The 9934-nt window shown below is 45.1% G+C and overlaps 1 pseudogene across 1 annotated transcript in view; it reads left to right on the top strand.

The window, feature by feature from the left end:
* The window catches only part of LOC311248697, a 20071-nt pseudogene extending 13258 nt beyond the window's left edge, over positions 1-6813 (top strand). The window contains exon 2 of the transcript in view: positions 5721-6813. The product of the transcript in view is annotated as an uncharacterized misc_RNA (transcript). The remainder of the gene's footprint in view (positions 1-5720) is intronic.
* The last annotated feature ends 3121 nt before the right edge of the window (positions 6814-9934 follow it).

Genomic DNA, 9934 nt, shown 5'->3' with positions numbered 1-9934 from the left:
ACACCACGAACAGCTCAAGCAACCCGTCGCCAACCGTCCAAAAAACATTATGAATTTCACTAAATGTATCGAAATAAATAAAATAAATACCATATTTTAATTGCCTCATACTTTTATCGTTGGCGTATAAATGTGCCTCATTTCAACCTGTTCAAAGTCGAATGGTATTCTTAGAGACAACCGACAGCCCTAGTCTACACTACTATCACTGCTACGGCTGGCCAATCAGATAGCTCAGATTATCAGACAGGAAGATAGATTATCAGACAGTAAAATAGATTATAGATTATTAGACAGGAAGATAGATTATCAGACAGTAAAATAGATAATAGATGATCAAACAGGAAGATAGATTATCAGACAGTAAAATAGATAATATCAAACAGGAAGAATAAATGATCAGACAGTAAAATAGGTAATAGATGATCAAACAGGAAGATAGGTGGTCAGACGTTAAGAGTTGTTGCTCGTGGTCTGAATGCAGAGCTGGACCTGATTGAGGTGCATCTAATTCATCTACCTGGTCTGGTTGACCAGTTGCTTTATTTTACATGGTTGCCACAGTTTAAATCAAGTGCACCTCAGCATTAAGTCCCCTGTGTTCTGTGTGTGTTTGTTTGGTCTGCAGTGTGAGTACATGACCTGCTTTGATGATGATGATGATGATGATGATGATGATGATGATGATGATGATGGTAATAATGATGATGTCAAGCATTCAGTCACACCCCCCCCTCCCTCCCTCCCCCCATACAGAGAGAATCACACCTCTCCATCAGTGCATTCTTTATGTTATATAACAAAATCTCAAGTCAATTATGGACAAAATAGACTGCAAGTGGTCGTTTCTGCACAGTGGCTACATGTAACCAAGGCACACACAGATACACCCACCCAGTGACAGAACACACCCATCTATCAGTCTATCACTGGCTTGTATCGCTCACCAGTGTCATCTATAGCCACTGTTCCACCGAAGCCCAGAATCCGTGGTGTCCATTCCAACCCCTGCACTGCTCTCACCTCAGAACCAGTGTGTCAGGCATCCACTCATGTCCAGTGGAACAGCATCCATGCAGAACCGCCTTTTCCTGAGCAGCGAAGTGATTGATGACACAGCGTTCACGTTGCAATAACCTGCACTTAAATGTAACAGTATTAACAAGCTTCCAGAGCGAATGTCTTCGAGGCCTTTATAAACGACGGCGCCGTCACATCCATCTGAGGGTTGGGTCATAAAGATACTTTAAGGTTGTACACCTGGAGCCACAAAGGCAGCAGATTCTGGTGGTAAACAGTGAGCCCTTCCAGCGATGCTAGGAATATACAACTCATTTGGGTGTAAGAGAGCTCACACGGACATCTTCTGGTCCGGACCTTCCAGCGATGCTAGGAATATACAACTCATTTGGGTGTAAGAGAGCTCACACGGACATCTCATGGCCTCATAAAGTCAGTGCTCCATGCATTGTCTATGGAGTGGCACCATGTTTTGCAGGGTTCTCTCTCTGGTGGCTTTAGGAGAGTGTGGCGTGGCTTCACAGATAGAGGCACAGGAAGAACATAGTGGGAATTCGTACAGTATAACGGGTGGCGTTCCCCTTTAACCCTTGCACCGCCACACACGACAGAAGGTTAACCCTTTACTATCACACGACGGACGGTCGCGTCCGGCTGTCGCGTGGCAGTGAAAGGGTTAACCTTCTCTGTAGTGTCGCAGTGAAAGGGTTAACCGTTTTGCTAGTGCGGCGGTGAAAGGGTTAATGCCGCTGTACATGTCGGTGTGTGGTTTTGGCCGGACAGGACTCACCTATCCTCACGCCGTCTCCTCCCATCTCCACCGTGGTTTGGCAGGATGTACTGTACCGGTAGGGCTGTGACGCGTAATTTTTTTTCCGTAGACGCATTTCTGGCAAGACGCTCTCTGATTGGCCGACGCCTGTTTCTACACTGGTTAAGCTTAGGCACTCTTTCGAAGTTGGTTAAGGTTAGAGTTTGTCTTAGAGCATGGCGATAGAACGACAGGTAGTTTGCAGGCTGTTCGACGCGGAAATGGGCAAAGACACAGCTCGTCACGCGATTGGGCAAACATGTCAGTGGCCAATCAGAGAGTGTCTGCCAGAAATGCGGCTACGGAAAAAAATAACGCGGCTATGACGGTGTGGATTCTCTTCTTCACCGCGGTTAAAAAAACCAACCTGGTTCGGCGGTTTGCCACCAACAAATCAAAGAAGATAATAAAATGTCATAAAAATTACATAAAGACCTTCCTTACCTACTCTTACTAGTTATACCACTGGCCAGTATGATTTACTACCATAGTGTCTTTATTAAGATTTAAGATTAAAGACGTTAAGACTCAAAGAAGTGTTTATTCTTAGCACATATTGCAACGTAGTCATGCAGCGACACACACATGTGAGATGGGCGTTGCGTAGGAAACACACACATGCATTTTTCTTGGGTCACCGATTACATTTAGTCTCCGCCCTTGACCCATCCCGTCGTCCTTCCCCCCCCGACGGCAGCCGGGAGCAGACATGGGCAGACATGGCGTGGGGCCGTGCTCGGGGACCAATCCAACTACCCCTGTCCGTCTTTGTTAGCAATCTGTTCTAGCGATTGGGTTTATCTCTTTTTCTGGAGAGGATACCCTCGCGAGCACGGGGGGGGGGGGGGGGTCGAGAACATGCAAACTCCACACAGAAAGTCCCGGGAGATAATACCTGGCAACCCAGCAACCTGATCCCCAAGCGGGAATCGAACCCAGGACCTTCTTGCTGTGAGGCGACAGTGTTAACCAGTACACCACCATGCCTCTTACTAGTTATACCACTGGCCAGTGTGTCTTCATACCTTTATCACTGTAGATTTTAATACTATAACACTGTACATTACTACTGATCACCCAGTAGTACTCATTTATATATTTTATACCCAGTTTATTCACCTGTACATTGTATATTTCTATTGCACTTTACTGTTACATTTGCACTCTGGTTGGATGCCAACATTATTTGTGTTGTGCTGTACTGTACTGTATAATGACAATACATTTTAATCTAATCGAATTACCATATTTTGAACACACAAAGGTTAAGTAAACGTCCAGCTAAATCAAGAGTGCACTGATGGAAAGCACTGATGGAAAGTTTCACTTCAATGCGAGCCTTCAAATGTAGTCATTGAGTTCTTAGATGAATGGAAGTTGAGTTGAAGACTTATCTTAATTAGTAGTTACTCACAGTATCGACACACTTCACATCTGTAAATCGATGGCAGGTCCTTGATCATCCGATCCAGTAACAAATGTCACACACACAAGAGAGACACGCACCACACCGATGACGCAGTATGTGGTGAAATCCACAAAGTCATGACCTCTGACAAAAACACAACGCTGTCCTCACAGCTTGTATCTCCATCATGCTAACTATGCTAAGTAACGTTAAGTAATATTAAGTAATGTTAAGTAACAAGTAACATTAAGTAACAAGTAACATTAAGTAACGTTAAGTAACATTAAGTAACATTAAGTAACGTTAAGTAACATTAAGTAATCTTAAGTAACATTAAGTAACATTAAGTAACATTAAGTTATGTTAAGTAACCCCGTGGTACACATCACATGACCGTGGTATTTGGGTAATGCGGTTATCGTCACAGCCTTATGTACCAGTAACACGACATGTGTGCTCCATCACCAACCAGGTTAGTGTTAGTGTTCCATCACCAACCAGGTTAGTGTTAGTGTAGTGTTAGTGTCAGTGTTAGTGTTAGTGTCAGTGTTAGTGTCAGTGTTAGTGTTAGTGTCAGTGTTAGTGTTAGTGTCAGTGTTAGTGTAGTGTTAGTGTCAGTGTTAGTGTAGTGTTAGTGTTAGTGTCAGTGTTAGTGTCAGTGTTAGTGTTAGTGTCAGTGTTAGTGTTAATGTTAGTGTTAGTGTTCCATCACAACCAGGTTAGTGTTAGTGTTAGTGTAGTGTTAGTGTTAATGTTAGTGTTAGTGTTCCATCACAACCAGGTTAGTGTTAGTGTTAGTGTAGTGTTAATGTTAGTGTTAGTGTTAGTGTCAGTGTTAGTGTTAGTGTTAATGTCAGTGTTAGTGTTAGTGTAGTGTTCGTTTTAGTGTTGGTGTTCCATCACAACCAGGTTAGTGTTAGTGTTAATGTTAGTGTTAGTGTCAGTGTTAGTGTCAGTGTTAGTGTTAGTGTCAGTATTAGTGTTAGTGTTCCATCACAACCAGGTTAGTGTTAGGGTTAGTGTTAGTGTCAGTGTTAGTGTTAGTGTTAGTGTCAGTGTCAGTGTTAGTGTTAGTGTTAGTGTCAGTGTCAGTGTCAGTGTTAGTGTTAGTGTTAGTGTTAGTGTCAGTGTCAGTGTTAGTGTTAGTGTAGTGTTAGTGTCAGTATTAGTGTTAGTGTTCCATCACAACCAGGTTAGTATTAGGGTTAGTGTTAGTGTTAGTGTCAGTGTTAGTGTTAGTGTTAGTGTCAGTGTTAGTGTCAGTGTTAGTGTCAGTGTTAGTGTTAGTGTTCCATCACAACCAGGTTAGTGTTAGTGTCAGTGTAGTGTTAGTGTTAATGTAGTGTTAGTGTTAGTGTCAGTGTTAGTGTAGTGTTAGTGTTAGTGTTAATGTAGTGTTAGTGTTAGTGTTCCATCACAACCAGGTTAGTGTCAGTGTTAGTGTTAGTGTTAGTGTTAATGTAGTGTTAGTGTTAGTGTAGTGTTAGTGTAGTGTTAGTGTTAGTGTTAATGTAGTGTTAGTGTTAGTGTAGTGTTAGTGTAGTGTTAGTGTTAGTGTCAGTGTCAGTGTTAGTGTCAGTGTCAGTGTTAGTGTTAGTGTCAGTGTCAGTGTTAGTGTTAGTGTAGTGTTAGTGTTAGTGTTAGTGTTAGTGTCAGTGTTAGTGTTAGTGTTAGTGTTAGTGTCAGTGTTAGTGTAGTGTTAGTGTTAGTGTTAGTGTTAGTGTAGTGTTAGTGTTAGTGTAGTGTTAGTGTCAGTGTTAGTGTTAGTGTAGTGTCAGTGTCAGTGTTAGTGTTAGTGTAGTGTTAGTGTTAGTGTTAGTGTTAGTGTAGTGTTAGTGTTAGTGTTAGTGTTCCATCACCAACCGGTTGAGGTTAGCGTTAGGCGTGAGGTCTCCAGTAAGCCCAAAGGTAGAATCAGTGATACCGTCAGTGACCTCTAGATGAAGGAGCCCTGCTTGGTATTGCACTTTGTTCGTATCTTTCGTTTTGGTCTGATGGGTGTGGGTTTAGTGGGTTTTATTTCTTGGCAGAGCCTGAGGTGTGGCCAGTAGTAGCACCCCCCCCCCCCCCCCCTGTCCCCACTGAAATACAATCCACACATCAGACACAAACTAAATAAATGTAAACAAAGCACAACACCAAGTGGCCCTCTTTTGCCTAGAGGTCGCTGTTTGGCAGCACCACAGATTCTACCTTTCAGTTTAGAGTTCAGCAAAGGGTCATCTCAGTTTTAAGTATCTCTGTCCAGTGGTTTTTACATGCTAAACCAACATTTGAACAAGATCAGATCTCTGACACATAGGGATTGCAACACCAATTTGCTGTTCCGGTGTCAATCCAATCAAAGAGTTGAAAATCTGCTCTTCTTTGCCTGTGTAGCTCCACCCACAGTAAACCAGAATCTGGCGTCTTATTGGCAGGTGGTTTTCTGACGTAGTATGTGATTGGTTCCCTCTCTTATAAAAACCCTCCCCCTGGCAGCTCCTGCCCTCTCTCCCAGTGGCTCATTGGACGACAGCAGCACCGCCTCCTCCACCTCTGAACCTCTGAGTCCCGAGAGGGCGGGGCCAGGGGGGGAGGTCTCCAGGCAACAGCAGAGGAGGAGGAAGAAGAAGAGGAGGGGCCGTGACGAGGTCTACGACTTCCTGGATAGGCAGGAAGTGGAGAATAACGTCGGCCAGTCGGAGAACAGCGGCGTGATAAACCCCGCCTCTTTGCAGGGGAGGGGAGGAGGGGAAGAGGACGAGGAGGAGGAGGATGAGGAGGAGGAGAGCTGGGAGTGTGAGATCAGGGGCAGGGGAGGGGGAGGAGGGGGGAGAGTGAGGGGGAGGAAGAGTAAGAGTCGGATGAGACTTCCGGAGGAGTGGGGGCGCCCCAGCAGCCCACCTCCCCGAGCCCAGCCACAGTGGCTCCAGGCTGCGCTGCGGCTACTGACTCTGGCCTGTCTGGCTCCAAAGCCCTGGAGCTAAGTCCTAGTCCGAGCCCCACCCCCCCCGTCTCGACCCTCTCCCACACACTGACTAGCGTCACCAACCCTGCCCACGCTGGCTATGTCGCGGAGTCCCCTCCGCGCTCCTACGAGCCCATGTGCGTGGACAATTTCACCACTAAAAACGCTCCGTTCTCCTCTACTAGCAAACCAGACGCTAACATTAGCCTAGCCGCCAACATGGCCACCAAGGCCATGCAAAGTTTACCTGTGGATGTTAGCGGTGGCATATTCACCGAGCTAACGGGGGAAAACATGAGCTCGGTCTCCCAGACGTTCTCTTTCCTGGATTCAGTCCTCCAGACCCCCGGCTCCCAGGCCACCACCCCCATCACCAGCATCCCATCCCAGGCTACAGCTGCTTCACCCAACCCCTCCACGACCGCAATGACCGCAGACACCTCCCCCACTCTATTACAAACCTCTCCTCCCTCCAAGAGCACTCCAGATATCCTCCCTTCAACCACTTCCTTGTTTAGCTCCTCCCCCTTAGCGAGTGTTGACACGCCTCTCGCTGCGGCCTCGGCTGGCCTAAACCCAGAAGCCAAGCCTTTTGTTCCCTGGGCCACGCCCACCCCGCCTTAACCACTCCCACTATAGCTTTAGACACTCCCCCTAGCTCTATAGCCACTCTCCTTAGCTCCATAGCCACTCCCCCTTCCTCCACCCCTCCCTCTCTCCCTGTTCGCTCAGAGCACCAGGAGTCCTCGCCGCCACCGCGCCCCTGCTGGAAGGTTGGTGAAATACAGGGAAGCTAAGATTAATGGGGGCTAATAAGGCGATAGGAAGAATTAGCTATTGTTAGTCTGTCCTATTGGGTTTAATGACTTGATAGTCGCCACTAGCTCTGTATTCGATACAATCAGTTCTAAGTAATAGTTACATACTGCAAGCCACGCCCACTTTGGGGGAAAACATTCCTTTTCTGCCTTTCAGTAAATCACCAAAACTATCAACTGCTAAGCCCTGCATTGTTTGACAGTTCTACTAATAAGCTAACTAGATGACTAACATAGATCACCCAAATCAGTGTTTTTATTGAGATATTCATTGTTGTGTTGACACACTGAAGGTAACTGACATCGCCTTTGTGTGCACAGTGGAGTAGGTTTCACTCAGCTTGTACAGACAGCAGCTCAACCCCATTGCCTTTGCATTGGTTTGTGGCTAACTGTCCAGAGCTGGTATGAGGAACAGCATAGATTGTGCTGAGAAAGACTCTACTGATCAACATCATCATTGGTATTTTAGGAAATATGGATATCTACTCAATCAGAACTACCTATTTATCACAATTTAAAAGGTAATTAAACTGTTTAGAGGGCCATAGAAAGCATCATATTAACACGTGAAATTGCATAGTTTTTTGATGGAATATTTATTGATTTATGTTGCCAATCTTTGCTAACCAATGCCATGAATATCTCAATACAAATACTGATGTAGGTGGTCCACCCCAGGCTGCCTGCTCATTGGATAGCATTGGTGATTCATATCACATCAGCACAAATAATGGAATTAAAGGGATGGTCTGCATTTTTAAGAAGCCCATCTGATTTGCCACAAACCAGTAGTTCTTTCAGTCCTTAACACTTTGATTACCACTGGTGAACATGGTAAAACCCCGTTAAATGCCAGCACCCACTGCAATGGTAGCGTTGTGAACGCATGATCTCTGTCTTAAATTATGGTCTAATCTGCCCGTCGCTTATCAATGACTTGTTTGCAGTCAACATTGTCGAAACGGATTGTTTTTTAATCGGTTCATTTCCGTTTGATCGCATTTTGAAAAGCCCTCGTTTTTCAGGAAAATATATAGATTGCGTGATAAACGGCATTTACTGGAATATCCTGGCATACACAAAAACGTTGTCATTTTTCGGCCTATTTATGAATAGTTTTCAAATAAACGCTAGATTATCGATAGTATATGTGTACTTATGCACGCTATAGAAGCGGGCTGAAATATCGATTCTCTCATTTCCTGATCAGCGGCACACACAGACACACACACACACACACATATGGGACACGTTGATATATCTGTGAAAAAAGCTCTGATTATCCCAAGACTGGTAAAATAGATTCCTTACCTCAGATCAGATGTTATCCAAAAAGATTATTCCAATTCCTGATCGCCATTCCAAATATCGATCACGTTTATTGATTCAGCGTTGCAGCGTTGGGTGCTGGAAATACATAATCCACGCATTTCTGAGGGCCGGCGATCACTTGGTCTCTTCAGTTGGCTTGACGGAAAAGTCAAATGAGGAAACTGGCCCGCCCCCCCCATCAGTCTAAACTAATGGGGTGCAGTTACACAGGGAGAGACGATAGGGGGCGGTATCTTCCCAATTGAGCTCAGAGAGACTCTGCAACTCGATTGATGAAATATGAATTCAAATCGCCAATAAATAAAAATACGACAAACAAACGCTATATGTCGTTGGCGGCACTCAACTGGCGGCATGAACTAACGACAAAACGCGTCGCTGGCATCCAAAGTGTTAAAGAGTCTTGCTCCAGCTTTTCTGACATATTGGAAGCAGAAAAGGATAGTATTTGTTAGTGGAAGTCAACGGTGACACATGCCTCATACCCCTTTGCCTCCAACATGACAGAAACTAGTGCTATTTGGACTGAATGGACTTCAACTAGTTTGTGACAGATCTGAGAGACTTTTTTTTCAAAATGTGGAATATCTCTTTAAATGGAGAATTCAATTTCCCCTCATCGGTGGGCGTGGCCCTAAACGCTTGAGTTGTTACCGTAGGATATGTATCTACCTGTGGAGGCGAATGACTCTCAAGCTGCATGGCTAACTGTTTGTCAGCTACCAGGCCTGTCCGTTGCATAATCCTTTCCTTTGTTTGAATAACTCTGGAATAAACCCGTAATGAAAATGACATCATGCTATAATAATAATAATAATAATAATAATAACCATTGCCTGAACTCGCCCTCCTGTCTTCTACTTCCTGTGTCTCTCTGCCTGGCTGTCATAGACCTCTCACGGGTGACGTGTTTTCTGGCTGCTCCCGAATCTCTAGCCTTTGATACGGCTCTAGGAAAATTAATGGACTATTAATAGATGGCTCCTAGCTTCATCTGTGGTTCATGCAGCTGTGGGTCCCGTGAACAAAGCCTTCTGATATACATCTCTGGGCAGGGGGTTTAGACCGTTGAAGCGCCAGTTAAAATCGCTAGCAAAACTAGCTTTTAGTGTCGCTGGTCAGCGTCTGTGCGTCTCAGCAACATGCAGCCATTCAGCGGTCAGTGATTTGGCTTTTAAAAATTGGAACGTTAACAAAACATAAGATCCTTTGGTGAAACGCAATGACCCCACATGCAGCATCAAGGACAACATTGCTGGTAAACGGGAAATGAAACAATGTTCATTTCTGCCATAGGTGGGGGAAAAATGCACTGGGGCTTGATGTCATAATGACATCATAATGACGTGAACGCGTGAGAGGTCTATTGTCGCTATCTGATTGCGCTGACAAGTACGCAGAGTACTCCCTGCTTAGGACAGCTTCACTACCTACGCTTGGTAAAACCTTCCTTCCGACTCTCTTCCTGTGTGACTACAATGTAGTTCTAAACCAGCTCTGTCTCCCGCAGTTCCCCAGTCCCGAGTCCACATTGCCTGAATCTAAAAAACTACATTTACCAGAAACTCCCTTATTTCCAGTGCCGCTCCGCC

The sequence above is a fragment of the Notolepis coatsorum genome (genome assembly GCF_963971535.1).
Source record: "Notolepis coatsorum genome assembly, contig: SCAFFOLD_2273, whole genome shotgun sequence".
Classification (NCBI taxonomy): domain Eukaryota; kingdom Metazoa; phylum Chordata; class Actinopteri; order Aulopiformes; family Paralepididae; genus Notolepis; species Notolepis coatsorum.
Note: the sequence above shows the minus strand (reverse complement) of the source record. Positions and strands in the feature narration are given on the sequence as shown.